Raw genomic sequence first — 17,007 nt, forward strand, 5'->3', positions numbered from 1 at the left:
CTGTAAACTCTGAAAAACAAAGCGAGGTTTTATTACAGAATCAAATTAAATTATGTTTAATTAATCTGTCAAATGAGATCTTGATCAGCGTTACATTTTATATGTTGTTAAAGCTGAACGCTTAGGCATGTATAAAAGATAACAATTAAAAATGTTGTGGTGCTAAACATAGATAATGAATAAACAAGTGTCCATAAAATGTGAACAACTAGTAATGTTCTAAAAAATGCAGGTGAATTCCCTAATGAACATCCAGTACCAGATGACGTTTATTCTAACGAAACGCGTCGGGTGGAGTTCATGTCCATAAGGTACCAGGCACGCCAACCCTGAATACTGGTCGATCGACTTCTAGGATGTCTTGGATCTCTTAATACTCATTTTTTACTGGATTTCTGTAAGTGTTTAGCACTGATTTCTTTTAATAAACTGTCAAGCAGTTTTACACAATGTGGCCGTTTTATCTTTCCTTCATGGGCCCTACTATGGAGTAAACTTTACCATCCGCCATGGCAGTACCACCACCTGCAATATAACAGAGGAAATTGATTGGATCTTCTATGCTTGTGTAGCACTGCCCCCTAGGGAGCTGCTGAGTGTGGATTCCCCTGGGTTACCCATAGCAACAGTCTGTAAAATCTTATCACTTTAAGACTTGGCTCAGACAATGAACAGTACAGGGGATTTAGTTTTTGTGTTTTATTTTAGAACTTGGATGGGAGAAGGGATGAGTGGGATACTCCAACTTAAACTACACATGATTTCTGAGGACAACTGACTGTAGTGTGTGCGGCAAGGCCGCTGCTTCACCTTGCCACTGAAGTGAAGTAGAAGATATGTTCCTGAATATATTGCTCTTCAGGGTCCTAACCTGGCACCCCCTTTCTCACTTTCCAGCCATGCTAACCCTTGTCCACTGACTCTCCACTGGAGGGGTCCCCTTCCTGGGCAGACCCCTATCGAGCTTCTCGGTACTCATGGACACTGTTTTTCCTTGGGTTGCTCTGCTTTCAGCTCCACTCGTCATTATCCTGGACCTCCTGGCTCAGCATCACACACTTGGTCCACTAGGCCAGTGTTTCTCAACTCTGGGCACACTAACAGGCCAGATTTTAAGTATTACCTTGGGGAGATGCAGATTAGAGTACTGCAATCACTGAGCAGCAATTGATATCACCTGTGATGTATTTCAGTTTTCATGCAAACCTGGCCTATTAGTGTGCCCTGAGGACCGGAGTTGAGAAACACTGCACTAGGCCAACTGCCTGTGACCACCTTTCTTCCTGACAGGAGGAGAGACCCTCCTCCTGGGACCTGGCTTCCGGTCCAAAGACACCCTGTCACATGTGCCCCCTGACTTTTATTACCTATCCCAGAATGTCCCCAACCCACGGGGACAGCCACAAAAGCCTGTGTGTCACTGGCTGGGTTTCCTCCACTGTCCAACAGGCTCTCCCATTGGATACAGTGCGGACACTCCCTCAGCCCAGATGAATCACACATGGACACTTGCAACAGGCAGAACTAGCAATCAGGCTCCCCTGATAATCAGACAGAGTTGCTAAGCTTTTTCCAACCTAGCACCTACCTAGGAGGAGGGTGCTACACTTGCATATCACGCTTGTCTAAACAATTATAATTTTGAGTCTAGGCCAGGGGCGTAGATAAGGGGGGGATCAGGGGGGTCCAAACAACCCCCCCCCTCCCCAGAGCATCAGTCAATATCACAGCAGCTAGGCTAGTGTAGCCTATCAGCTGCAGGAGCTGCACTGCCACTGGAAAGACCACTTGTCTCATCCATGAGGCTGACATTCAGGGCCCGGCTTACACTGAAGACATGTTTACTATTTGCTTCACTAACAGATGTGCCTGCTGGGGGCGCTGTATATACTGTATATTTTTACACACCACAATTCGTCACAGCGTGGCAGGTGTGATAATTATTGTTCTCTGGGTACTCAAGGCTGAACCCCCCCCCCCCCCCCCCCAGGAAAAAAAAATATCTACGGCCCTGGTCTAGGCCTCTGGTAAGGAGGCATTTTATATCAATATTGGTGGAGGTGCACTTGGGTGATCAAAACGCACATCAATTCTACTCATTGTTACTGGATGTTCATCAAGGACTTCACAAAAAGCCAAACAGCGCAAAACAGAACTTGAAAGAACAGTAAAGCAGCTATGCACTCGTGGTCATATGATCAAATCTCAAACATGGTCCATAATAAAATACCAGTGCAGCGCTAATATATAAAATATGAAAAAATATAAAATATAAACAAATACAAAGGATGGTGCAAGGAAGACACACAACAGTCCCAATGGGTGATGAGTGGTGGTTATGAGTAGATAACCTGTAGATGACACAGTGCCAAAATCCTCCACCACAGGTAGCTCAAGCCGCTCACCTTACTGGTAGACCCGCTGAATCAACACGTAGGTCAAACACGCTTTTCCCCTCCAGGGAACTCAATATGAAAACAGGGGGTATCTCCTACACACATCCACCACAATGCAGAAGTATCCAGAGAGCTTGCAAAACCAGAAGGAACCAATCTGAAGGAATAATCTATCCTCCAGTTTGTTCCTTTAACTCCATCTTATTACTAAAAACCCTAGACTCAGCTTAATTAAAAAGCCTATCTAAGTAAATGTCCTTGAAAGTTTCCAGGACGTTACGCTTTGTGGTCAAACTGACCCTTAGAGCAAGCTCGTTTGAAGTAACTAATTATACCTTATCTTAACCCTTAGAACAAGTCTAATGTAATGCCAATTATAACTATGCCTTATTTTAATTAGCTCATATGGAAGTACTCGACTTGAAGCACGTAATGGTAAATTGCTATTCTTGTATCAATTCTATGTATAATCTACTGGAAAGGGACTTCCCCTTTTACTCTCTCTATAAAAGATTCTTTATTGTTTGAATAAAGCCGAGCATTCTGTGACATCGTACCTTCCGTCTCTGTGTCTCATTGAGTGCTCCCAGATATCTGAAGGAACTTTGATGCATGAACTTTTGATTCTGATCCCAAACTCCTCAGGGATTATCATATAAGAAAGTAAAGCATTTACATAGTGTTCTCAGCTAAAAAAAGTCTCGATTATTAGGCTCAAGAATGTGCTCCAGAGTTGCAACTTCGTTTTTCTATTCACACACGTAGCCGAGGCTTGGCCCTACCCCCTCAGTCTCCTGATTGGCAAACTGGCTGTGATTGACAGCAGGAGGAGCCAATGGCTCCCGCTGCTGCCAAAAGGCAATTAGGAGTGCGAGTCCCCGGAGAGCCAAGGCTCTTGTGGATATCGATGAATAGAGAGGGGGCTCAGGCAGGGCTGGCCCCAGACATTGTGCTGTCTGGGTCCAAGAATGAAATGCTGCCCCCCCCCCCCCCCACCACCAAAAGGTCCACACAATTTTATTTTATATCATGATAATCAAAACTAAAATTAAATGTATCAGAAACTCAGATTTATATGCAACAGCACCTTGTCTACATGCCCAATTATATGACTCCGCTTCCTCATACTCATCAGTTTGCACTATGGGTGGCAGTATGAGATGGAGAAATCCCACCCGTAATGCGCCGCAAACTGATGACACACAAAACTGCTGTTGCCCCTCTCAAAGTGCTGCCTGGGTCCAATGGACCCAGTGGGACCCATGGTAAGGCCAGCCCTGGGCTCAGGTGAGTATTGGGGGAGGGGGGGCTGCTGCACCCAGAAGGTAAAAAACCTTGTGCCTTTACAACCACTTTACGTCAAGTCAATTCATGTTTCTATTTCCATCTGTGACCACCTTTGAGAGATTCTTCCTTACTTTCTGTCCCTGTGACAGCTGTAGTCATGGGATAACACAAGCAGTAATTCATTGACAGAAGTGTTCACCTTTCCATGCTCTACTAACTCCTTTTTCATGTGGTGTCCCTATTGGTGAGATTTTCCACCACTTCCTGTCCTGACAGATCCGTGCCTTCCCTCTGATCTACAATGATTTACTGAATCCAGAGCTTTCTTTGTGACTCTCGGACGAATCTCAGACCAAAAGTAGACTTTAAACAAAATTGTACTTACCCAGCAGCAGGATGAAAACCAGGACCGACATGTTAGCTGCGACCATTAGATAACAAATGACCTAATTTCTGAAGGCAGCGGCTTATAACGGCCTTCACACTTCCTGAGTTTATTAATAGAACTTGGTGCAAAGGTGTTATACAGAATAAAAGCACACCACAGATCTATAGAAAAAGGAATAATGCTCTGAAGTTTTTATAAAAGTAAAGCTGTTACTACTGGGGAAATGGGGATCGTTCTACCCAGGGCTTTTTTCTCAGAAATTAGGTGCAGGAACTCAACCAAGACCCCTTAAACCCGCATCAAATAGTGTGTGTGGTCAATATTTACTAACAGTGGAAGGGTCTTAAAGGGGCATTTAATACCAGGAGTGCATTATGTACAGAATGTAGAGTTTGGGGGGGGGGGGGGGTGTACTACGTGCAGAGTTCAGGGGTGCTCTATGTACAGTGGCGTAGCGTGGGTTGTCAGCACCCGGGGCAAGGCAAGTAATTTGCGCCCCGTAACCCGCGGGATTTTAGCACTCGAGTCTCTTCCACTAGCTTTGTTAAATAAACCCTTACCCCCTAAGCACATGTATTGCTTGTTATGAAAATACTGATGTAATTAAAGTAAAATGCATCTAAATACAAGTTTGAATGACCAGCGTGCCCCCTTTCAATGCAGAGTGACCAGCGTGCCTCCTTTCAATGCAGAATGACCAGCGTGCCCCCATTCAATGTAGAATGACCAGCATGCCCCCATTCAATGCAGACAGACCAACGTGCCCCCTTCAATGCAGAGTGACCAGCATGCCCCCTTTAAATGCAGAATGACCAGGGTGCCCCCTTTCAATGCAGAGTGACCAGCATGCCCCCTTTAAATGCAGAATGACCAGCGTGCCCCCTTTCAATGCAGAGTGACAAGAATGCCCCCTTTAAATGCAGAATGACCAGCGTGCCCCCATTCAATGCAGAATGACCAGCGTGCCCCCATTCAATGCAGAATGACCAGCATGCCCCCTTTCAATGCAGACAGACCAACGTGCCCCCTTCAATGCAGAGCGACTTACCTGCAGCGGCGGCTTCTCCTCAGTTCCCTGCGTCTCCTTGACTCCTCCCACCTCCTCCTCGGCCAATGGCATGCGTTTGCCTTTTGGACAATCAGGAAGCGGGTCTTGGACCCGCTTCCTGATTAGCCAGGAGGAGGATCCGTGTGACAATAGCGAATTTTCATTCGCTATTGTCACACAATGGGTGGGCTTGGGGCGCACTGCTCTGCGCCCCGGGCCCACCCTTTTTTGAAGCCTATTAGACACTCTGGCTCTAATCAGGTGATAAAAAAAAAACACTCTGTGACAGCGCCAGGCTGCTGACTCACTCACTGCTAAACTGACTGAGCAGTGAGGAGAGGCGGCATAGGCGGGGCTTGGCTTGCAACGCCACCCCACCCTACACCAATGGACAGGTGAGGCACAGTCCAGCCCCGCCCCACCCCAACCCGCCATTTTCAGCCATAGGGCGACTGGACATCTCCCAGCCTAAAGATGGAGACAGCCGCAGAGAGTGTGTGAATGTGTATGATTGTGTATGTCAGAGTCAGACAGACACTTCGCCACTGTCTTTGTACGTAGTGCAGAGTTCAGGGGTGCACTCCACACAGAGTGCAGAGTTCAGGGGTGCACTCCACACAGTGTGCAAAGCTTAGGGGTGCACTCCCCATACAGAGTGCAAAGTTTAAGGGTGCACTCCACACAGAATGCAAAGTTTAGAGGTGCACTATACACATAGTGCAAAGTTTAGGGGTGCACTCCACACAGAGTGAAAAATTTAGGGGTGCACAAAACACAGAGTGCAAAGTTTAGGGGTGCACTCCACACAGAGTGCAAGGTTTAGGGGTGCACTACACACAGAGTGCAAAGTTTAGGGGTGCACTCCACACAGAGTGCAAAGTTTAAGGGTGCACTCCACACAGAGTGCAAAGTTTAGGGGTGCACTGCACACAGAGTGAAAAGTTTAGGGGTGCACTCAACACAGAGTGCAAAGTTTAGGGGTGAACTCCACACAGAGTGCAAAGTTTAGGGGTGCACTACACACAGAGTGCAAAGTTTAGGGGTGCACTCCACACAGAGTGCAGAGTTCAGGGGTGCACTCCACACAGAGTGCAAAGTTCAGGGGTGCACTCCACACAGAGTGCAAAGTTTAGAGGTGCACTATACACAGAGTGCAAAGTTTAGGGGTGCACTCCACACAGAGTGAAATGTTTAGGGGTGCACTACACACAGAGTGCAAAGTTTAGGGGTGCACTCCACACAGTGCAAAGTTTAGGGGTGCACTACACACAGAGTGCAGAGTTCAGCCTTCTTACACAGCTGCTTACCTCTGCATCCCCTGTTCACATCTCCTTCAAACCCTTCTTCAGCTCTTCGGCAATCGGAGCCACCAGCCCTGTGCATCGGAGTCCCCAATTTGTCCCAGCGCTTGCTGGGAGTGAACCTACACATATATGTGGTGTATCTTGAGATGAGTACTGTTTTGGCTTCCCTAAGCCCTAAGGAAGCAGGAAGCGAAACCCGTTGGATTTTCAGGAACCTCTATTAGAGAGCTTGTTAAAGAACCAGACCTGTGCTTTTATTATATTGGTATTATGATGTTTACAAGAGATGCATGTTGGCACCTATATATATTTTATATATGTTTAAATAAACTAAAACTTTTTACAATAATAATACGTTTAATTTTGAGAGGGGGGAGTAGGGGTGAGAAGACAGGAAGTGGGTGGGTGAGGTTTCACTTTAAGTCATATATTACATTATCTGCATAACATTGGCCCATAAAGGACTCTTAACTGATGAGATAATGTAGAGCTGAGATATGTTGACCTACTTGGTAATATGGAGATAATAAAGAGCATTGTTGTGGCTTCAGCCAGGAAATAAATCGTTTCCGCTTGTAAAGGGGAAGTCATGTATTCTACAACTGATTGAGTTCTATTATGAGGACATTTCGCAACACTGAAACCAATGACTTACTAAGATGGTAATCTCCGGAAACAATCAGATACATTCTCCCCGCAGACCGGTCAGTTCTGAGTAGATATCTTGAGGTTTTGGCTTACTTTCTATTATGTCATTGAACAAGCCGAACGTGCCCTGCGAAATTCTGAAACAGTAATCAAGGTGATGGCTTTATTATGGTGGCATGCAGGCAGGTAGCCTCAATCAATACCTCTCGTATAACGTTCACCTTCTTCATGTCATTTCCAAAGTTTCTTTCAATCTTTTTTGAAGCTTTCATTAAAGCCTAAGTGCAGCCAAAAACACAAAAGAAAAACCAGCACAAGGGACAATACAGTTAGTAGGATGTCCCTTGTGCTGATTCTTCTTCTATCAGTTGTGATCCTCCTCCACCCCTCCACTCCACTGTATTCTTATGGTGTGGCAGGGATTAATACAGCTAAGGGGCTATCTCAGGCTCTCATCAAGAGACTATGTCCACCCTTTTCTGCCTGATCTGCCAATAATATAAGCCGTACTTTAGAGCTTCAATCAATGGAGGATGGACAGACGACTGATAGCTCAATCCCCTCCATTCCGTTATCTCTTGATAACAGCCTGTAACATCGCATTCATTGTATTGACCTTCACCGCACTGGAAGATTACGGCGGCAAGGGTGGTTAGGGGGCATGGACGGAGGAACATTACAACTAGCAGAAGAAGAATCAGCACAACGGACACATCCTACTGACTGTGAGGTATATCCCTTGTGCTGATTTTTCAGGTACTGTATATGTTCAGGCACTTCCTAAAGAAGATGATGGAAGCAGAGGCGTAGCATGGGTTGTCAGAACCCGGGGGCAAGGCCAGTAATTTATACCTTCTAACCTGTGGACTTGTAGATAGCCCTACCCTGATCACACTACCAGATACCCCCCCCCCCCCCACACACTCTGATCACACACCCCAGATACTCCCACCCTGATCACACGCCCCCAGATACTCCCACTCTAATCACACCTCCATAGATATCCCCTCACCCTGATTACACTCCCAGATACCCCCCACACTCTTATCACACACCCCTAGATACCCCCACCTTGATCACACCTCCTACACCCCCCTCGCACCCTGATCACACTCCCACCCTAATCACACCTTCTACACCCCCCCCCTTGCACCCTGATAACACTCCCAGATACTCCCACCCTGATCACACCTCCTACACCCCCCTCCCCGCACCCTGATCACATTCCCAGATACCCCCCGCACTCTGATCACACACCTCCAGATACTCCGACCCTGATCACACCCCACCCCCACCCTGATCACACTCCCAGATACCCGCCACTCAGATCACACACCCCCAGATACCCCCACCCTGATCAAACTCCCAGATACCCCTACTCTCATCCCACCTTTAGATCCCCCCAGATCCCTCCACTCTGATCACACCTCCAGATACCCCACCAAATCCCTCCACTCTGATAACACCTCCAGTTTCCTCCAGATCCCTCCACTCTAATTACACCTCCAGATCCCCCAAGATCCCTCCACTCTGACCACACTTCTAGATACCCCCAGATGCCTCCACTCTGACCACACCTCCAGATATCCCCAGGTCGGTCCACTCTGATCACACCTCCAGATACCCCACCAGATCCCTCCACTCTGATTATACCCACAGGTGCCTCCACTCTGATTACACCTCCAGATCCCCCAGATCCCTGCAATCTGATCACACCTCCAGATCCCCCCTGATCCCTCCACTGTTATCACACCTCCAGATACCCCCATATCTGTCTACTCTGATCACACCTCCAGATACCCCACCAGATCCCTCCACTCTGATTATACCCACAGATGCCTCCACTGTGATTACACCTCCAGATCCCCCCACATTCCTTCACTCTGATTACACCTCCAGATACCCCACCAGATCCCTCCACTCTGATTATACCCACAGATGCCTCCACTCTGATTACACCTCCAGATCCCCCCCCCCCAGATCCCTCCACTCTGAATACACCTCCAGATATCCCCAGATCCCTCTACTCTGATTATACCCCCATATCTGTCCACTCTGATTATACCCACAGATGCCTCCACTCTGATTACACCTCCAGATCCCCCCCCAGATCCCTCCACTCTGAATACACCTCCAGATCTTCCCAGATCCCTCTACTTTGATTATACCCCCAGATCCCTCCATTTTGATCACACCTCCAGATCCCCCCTGATCCCTCCACTCTGATCACACCTCCAGATACCCCCAGATCTGTCCACTCTGATCACACTCCCCGGATACCCCCCTCCCCCATCACACACACAATCCCCCTACATCTCACCGGTCCTGCAGCACCAGGGATAGGAGGATTACCTGTGTCCCGCATAGGCAGGAGAATACCTCCAGCAGGAATTCCTGTGGTGGCTGCAGCTGCAGTAACCAGCGGGGTGCCTTCTCCACCCTGATCTCCTACTTCACCGGCACCCCCGGACTGAACCCCACACACAGCGTGGGGCTCAATTTCTGCACTAACCCTGGATCAGGATCTGCCCAATATGCCCCATCTTCTCTCTATTCTCCCTGCTTTCTCAGTGACAGCAGCTAAACAGGAGGTAAACTAAAAGCTCCAAGCTGCCCTCTCTATCCTATCGGGGGCAATGTGGAGGTTTTAGTTTGCCTGCTGGGGGGGGGACAGGCATTTTAAAATCCAAATCCCCAGCAATTGGCTGCAGATCTGGATTTTACTGCCAGCCCCCCATGCTGTAGGGCTGCCTTATGGTAGTGCCACGCCTATTTGCACCCCTCTTAGTTGTGCCCCCCCCCACACCACTAGATGGAAGTTTCACAAATATTAGATTTTATAACATATTGTATATTCACGGTTCCTTGTACAGCTCAATGTGAGGTTTCAATTAGACTGGGGCAGCCTGAAAGCGGACTCCAACTGTTGTGCTTGCTTATTTGTTAGTCTATAGTGCTCTGTGAATCTTTTGTCAAACATTGAATTTTTTATTTTATTTTTTTTTGTAAAACAAAGATTGTGTGTGTGTATTTATAAAATATCTAGTTATTTATTAAAAGAAAAAATTATTTAAGAACATAAAGCTTTAAAAAAAATTTCCAAGACCAAATGGCTCTGGTGTCACAGAGGTAACTCTGCATCATCTTAGTAACAAACGATTCCCCTAAAAAAAATATTACTTCATACTTAGAGTCATTACATCATTTAAATAGCACCACACAACTGAAAACATGGCAAAAATATGGCTTTATTTTCAAGGATGGTTGTGTGCCAGTCTTGGACATATAATGGTTTATAATGGTTATAATGCTTTTTGGGGTGCCATGTAACAAGGTTATGTCCTTAGTCACTGTAAAGACAGAAAAAAAGATAAAAGGGGGTCAATTTACTAAGCGATAAATACCGCATTATTTTTTGAGTTAAAAATAATTATTGCGGTAATTATCTCAAAAGTAGTAAATTCACTAAAAAACATGCGTTATTTACCAAATGGGTTAAACATTTTTGTTTTGAAATTTTTAGAGCTTAAATTTGGCGTTATTTTTGCTGTTATTTGTTTTTGTTTTTTTTTTTTGCAGGTTTTACCAAAAAGCACACAGCAATATTGTGAAACTATGAAAAGTTTCTGTGTGCTTTCATTCACAAAATGATCTCCTTCTGATAAAATGTTACAATTTATTTACATTCCTCAGAGGAGAACATTTCCACACTGATACATTGTATACTTTTTATTTCCTGGCCAGTGCAATGTTCCTCTAATCGTTATTTTGTATATTTCTAAAATACTGCCAGTGAATTTACTTTAATTATTTATTTCATTTTTTTTTTTTTTTTGCAGTATTTATCTCACTATTTTAACAAATGTGCTGTATTTACCTCACATTCAATATTTTAATTTGATGAAATTACTCTTTTTTATTTTGCATGCAATATTTTCCAAAAAATGAGTCATGTGACCTTCTTATCACATGCGGTAACTTTTATTGAATTGACCCCCTTAGTCCATTCTAATGTCCTGTAGTCACTCTTATTTTTACTTGGAGCTATTATACAGCAATTTTTGGTTATTATTTTTTCTTATAATTATTCATTTAAGCTGTTTTTTTTTGCGGCTTGCGTACAAAAATATGTTTATTCATATTATTTTAAATATGTATAGTGTGTGTGTATATTTTATCTACAGTATACACACACACACATATATACATATATATATATATATATATATATATATATATATATATATATATATATATATATATGTACACATATACTGTGTGTGTGTATATATATATATATATATATATATATATATATATATATATATAAAATGTATGTACAAACATATATATATATATATATATATATATACCGGTATATACTGTATATATATATATATATATATATATATATATATATACTGTGTGTGTGTGTATATATATATATATATATATATATATATATATATATATATAATATATACATATAATGTATGTACATATATATACCTATATATATACATATATATCTATATGTATATGTATATATATATATATACAGTATATATATATATATATATATATATATATATATTTATTTATTTATTTATTATAATTAAATATGTATTTAAATAATTATTATTAAATATGTAAAATATAAAGCAGGCAGCAGGATGTCTTAAGAAAAACAGGCTGCCAAAACGTTAACATTCATTAAATTATGTTTGAAAATTCCAAAATTGTACCCTTTTTGAGTTGAGTTGAGTGCACCTACTGCCTGCGTCATATTTTACAACTTTTTTCTGGATTGTACTTGCATCAATATGCTTACAAGTGTGTGTGGTGGACCACCTCTGCACAAGCGATTGTTAAATATCTATAACTAGATATAAGTATTTATAGGTAAGAACACTGGAGATTTGTTTTTCCACCGCTGGTGCAAATTGGACGAGGTTTTGTTTTTGTTTTTTTTTGCCTTCCTCTGGATCAATGGAGGTTTATTACTAATTTATTTTATTTAAGTACTTATCTGTTTACTGGTTACTGTTTTTATTGGTTAAAGCTCTCGAACTTGCATTTTTTTTTTCAACCTAAAAAAAAATTTAAAAAAAATAATAATAATAATAATAATAAGAATTATATATATATATATATATATATATATATATATATATATATATATTTATTTATTTATTTTTTTTTTATGGCATACATTTTAATTTATAAAAAAAAAAAAAAAAAAAGAACAGAGCTGTGAATTCCTATCCCAGAAGTTGGATTATAGAGGATAATTACACAATTTGGAACCAGGTCCACCATCCCTTATCCTCTATAATCTAACTTCTGGAATAGGAATTCACAGCTCTGTTCTTTTTTTTTTTTTTTTTTTATAAATTAAAATGTATGCCATAAAAAAACATATATATATATATATATATATATATATATATTTATATATATATATTTTTTATGGCCTACATTTTAATTTATAAAAAAAAAAAAGAACAGAGCTGTGAATTCCTATTCCAGAAGTTGGATTATAAAGGATAATTACATAATTTGGAACCAGGTCCACCAACCCTTATCCTCTATAACCCAACTTCTGGAATAGGAATTCACAGCTCTGTTCTTTTTTTTTTTAATAAATTTAAATGTATGCCATAAAAAAACAAATATAAATATATATATATATATATATATATATATATATATATATATATATTCATTTTTATTTTATTTTTTATGGCATACATTTTAATTTAAAAAAAAAAAAAAAAAAAAAAAAAAAAGAACAGAGCTGTGAATTCCTATTCCAGAAGTTGGATTATAGAGGATAAGGGATGGTGGACCTGGTTCCAAATTATGTTTTAATTCTTCCTAACTTGAAATGTTGACATAGTGCACCACCTAGTGGTACTGTGGTGATTTGCATACCAATTTTGCCTTAAAACTACACTGACACATTTCATCCATCATTATTAATTTTAATGCCAAGAGAGAGATTTTTAACATGATGAAAATAAATCCATGACAAAGGAGCCTTTGTGCTATGAATATACTCAAACACATGTACTTTCTTTATTTTATTCCATAAATATGGCATCAAATGTTAGTCATTTAGCAGATCTTTAGGTTTTGCCGTTGATGATTCTGGATCTCCATAAAATCATTTTTTATATTTACTTTTCCATATGAACACCATGGTAACCTCTAACCAGGACAACCACTCCAAGAATCCCAAATACAACGCCAATATGAATATTTAATGGAGAGGCTGGTGGAAGACGAAAGCAAAATAGGTTTCTCGCTTACGTTTATAATATTGCGAACAGTTCTTTATTCCAGCCTAAATCTTAAAGCGTCTCTTAAGAAAAGAAAAAAATGCATCATGCCATAACAATAAATCATGTAACCCAACAACAGACACAATGTTCTCCACAGGAAAGAATTTGTCCATGCATTCATGGAGAAGTCAAGACTGGTAGGCATTTCTTTTACTGGTCTCCTTCATACCATGACAATTCCTTTCATGGGTCTTCTTAGAACCTTTTGGTCCTTCAGGTCAAGGCTGGTGGGCACGTCCTTTGTTGGTCTCCTTGATTACACAACAATTCACCCAAGGGTTTTCTTAGTACCTATGGGTTCTTCAGGTCAAGACTAGAGGATGCATTTTTTGTTGGACTTCTCGATACCACAAATAACCCAAGGGTCTTCTTAGCAACTTCGGGTCCTTCAGATTAGGACTGGTGGGCATTTCTTTTACTGGTCTCCTTCATACCACAACGATTCCTTCAAGGGTCTTCTTAGAACCTAAAGGTCCTTCAGGTCAAGGCTGGTGGGCATGTCCTTTGTTGGTCTCCTTGATTACACAACAATTCACCCAAGGGTTTTCTTAGTACCTATGGGTTCTTCAGGTCAAGACTAGTGGACGCATTTTTTGTTGGACTTCATGATACCTCAAATAATTCCAAGGGTCTTCTTAGCAACTTCGGGTCCTTCAGATTAGGACTGGTGGGCACTTCTTTTGTTGGTCTTCTTGATAACAAAACAAATTCACTCAAGGGTTTTCTTAGCACCTTTAGGTCCTTCAGGTCAAGGAGTGGCGGGGGCAGCATACAGAGCAACCAATCTCCTCCATTTTCCTCCTGCAGCTATAGGAGGAAAAAGGAGGACAGTGATTTCTCTACATGCTGCCCCCTGCCGCCCCTCCTATCCAGGTGTATAGGGGAGCCGCACAGGCCCCCTGGAGCATGGGGCCCGGTTGCAATTGCAACCCCTACAACCACTGTAGTTACGCCCTTGCACATACCTTTATGTCCAAAAGTATGTAGAGACACAACCATTACACCTACCTATATAGCCAAAAGTATGTAGAGATCCGATCATCACAACTACCTATATAGCCAAAAGTATGTAGAGACCGGACCATCACTTCTACCCATATGGCCAAAAGTATGTAGAGACCTGACCATCACACCTACCTATATGGCCAAAAGTATGTTGAGACCTATCCATCACACCTACCTATATGACCAAAAGTACGTAGAGGTCTGACCATCACACCTACCTATATGGCCAAAAGTATGTAGAGGTTTGGCCATCACACCTACCTATATGGTCAAAAGTATGTAGAGACCCGACCATTACACCTATCTATATGGCCAACAGTATGTAGATAACCAACCATCACACCTACCTATATGGCCAAAAGTATGTCAAGACCCGACCATCACACCTACCTATATGACCGAAAGTATGGGGAGACCTGACTATCACACCTACCTATATAGCCAAAAGTATGGGGAGACCCGCCCATCACACCTACCGATATGGCCAAAGGTATGTAGAGACCGGACCATCACATCTACCCATATGGCCAAAGTATGTCGAGACCCAACTGTCACACCTACCTGTATGGCTAAAAGTATGTAGAGACCCATCCATCACCTCAACCTTAAAGCCGAGTTCCACCCTGGAATTTTTTTTTTTTTTTAAATACCCCCGGGACAGTCAGGGCTAGTGCATTCCACAATGGCTAGCCCCTGATCTGTCCCGGGCTGCACTTACCTGTTAGGACAAATACTTACCTTGAAAACGTCTTGTCCAGCACTGCCATCTCAGATGTGGGCAGCTTGAAGCCAGCGAGATCCTCTTCGGGGTCCTCTTCCGCCTTCTTCGGTCCCACGATGCCCTGCGCCGACCCCGACGTCACTTCCGGGTCGCGCGCGTCATCCCTCCACAGCTTCTGGGCATTCCCAGAAGCAGTTTAGAAGGGGATGACGCGTGCGCCCCGGAACTGACGTCGGGGCCGGTGCAGGCGCAATGATTCCTGGGAGCTATGACGTTCAGCTCCCAGGAATCATTGCAGAGCCAGGAAGTGAGGTAAGTATATTTTCTTCGCTATGAGGTAAGTAAAAAAAAAAAAAATGCGATTATCCATTTCTTTTTCAGGTGACCCGGAGCGAGAAGATGGAGGTAAGTATAAAATTAGGGTGGAACTCCACTTTAATGGCCAAATGTATGTAGAGGTCTGACCATCACACCTATCTACAGTACTGTGCAAAGGTTTTAGGCAGGTGTGAAGAAATGCTGTAAAGTAAGAATGCTTTCAAAAATATATATTTTTTAAATTATATTTTAATTGTTTATTCTTTATCAATTTACAAAATGCAAAGTCAGCAAAAGAAACATCTAAACCAAATCAATATTTGATGTGAAGCCTTTGGCTTCAATCCACCATCACTTCCAGGACTTCTTGTTCTTCTTTACACTGAAGATAGTTCCTAATGACATTGGCTGTATGTTTGGGGTTGTTGTCCTGCTGGCATTATGAATAATTATCTACCTGTATTTCTCAGCATTGGGGACACTAATAAGTATCTACCTGTATTTCTCAGCATTGGGGACACTATTGATCCTGACCAAATCTCCAACTCCATTTCCAGAATGCAGCCCCAAACCTGCAAGGAACCTCTACTATGGTCACACCAACTATTGATTGGATTTGGATTTCTCTTCTGTTTTTTTACTTTCTATTTTGTATATTGATACATTATTAACACTTTCATTTCTCAAAAATAAAATAATTTCCTATTTTACAACTGTAGCACTGCCCCCTAGGGAGCTGCTGAGTGTGGATTCCCCTGGGTTACCCATAGCAACAGTCTGTAAAATCTTATCACTTTAAGACTTGGCTCAGACAATGAACAGTCCAGGGGATTTGGTTTTTGTGTTTTATTTTAGAGCTTGGATGGGAGAAGGGATGAGTGGGATACTTCAACTTGAACTATGCACAGTTCTGCGGACAACTGACTGTAGTGTGTGCGGCAAGGCCGCTGCTTCACCTTGCCACTGAAGTGAAGTAGAAGATATGTTCCTGAATGAATTCCTCTTCAGTCCTAACCTTGCACCCCCTTTCTCACTTCCCGTGCATGCTAGCCCTTGTCCACTGACTCTCCACTGGAGTGGTCCCCTTCCTGGGTAGACCCCCGGGTAGACCCCTGGCAAGCTTCCCGGTACTCGCGGACACTGTTTTGCCCTGGGTTTCTATGCCTTCAGCTCCACTCGTCAGTATCCTGGACCTCCTTGCTCAGCATCACACACTCGGTCCACTAGGCCAACTGCTTGTGACCATCTTCCTTGCTGACAGGAGGAGAGACAGCCATCACCCTCCTCCTGGGTCCTGGCTTCCTGCCCAAAGACGCCCTGTCACATATTCCCCAAGAATGCACCACTGTTGTGCCAACCCACTGGGGCAGCCACAAAAGTCTGTGTGTCACTGGCTGGGTTTCCTCCACTGTCCAACAGGCTCTCCCATTAGATATAGTGGGGACACTCCCTCAGCCCAGATGAATCACACCCTGGACACATGCAACAGGCAGAACTAACAATCAGGCTCCCCTGATAAACAGATAGAGCTGCTAAGCTTTTACCAAC

This window comes from Pelophylax lessonae, assembly GCF_965119305.1.
Source record: "Pelophylax lessonae genome assembly, chromosome: 13".
Taxonomy (NCBI): domain Eukaryota; kingdom Metazoa; phylum Chordata; class Amphibia; order Anura; family Ranidae; genus Pelophylax; species Pelophylax lessonae.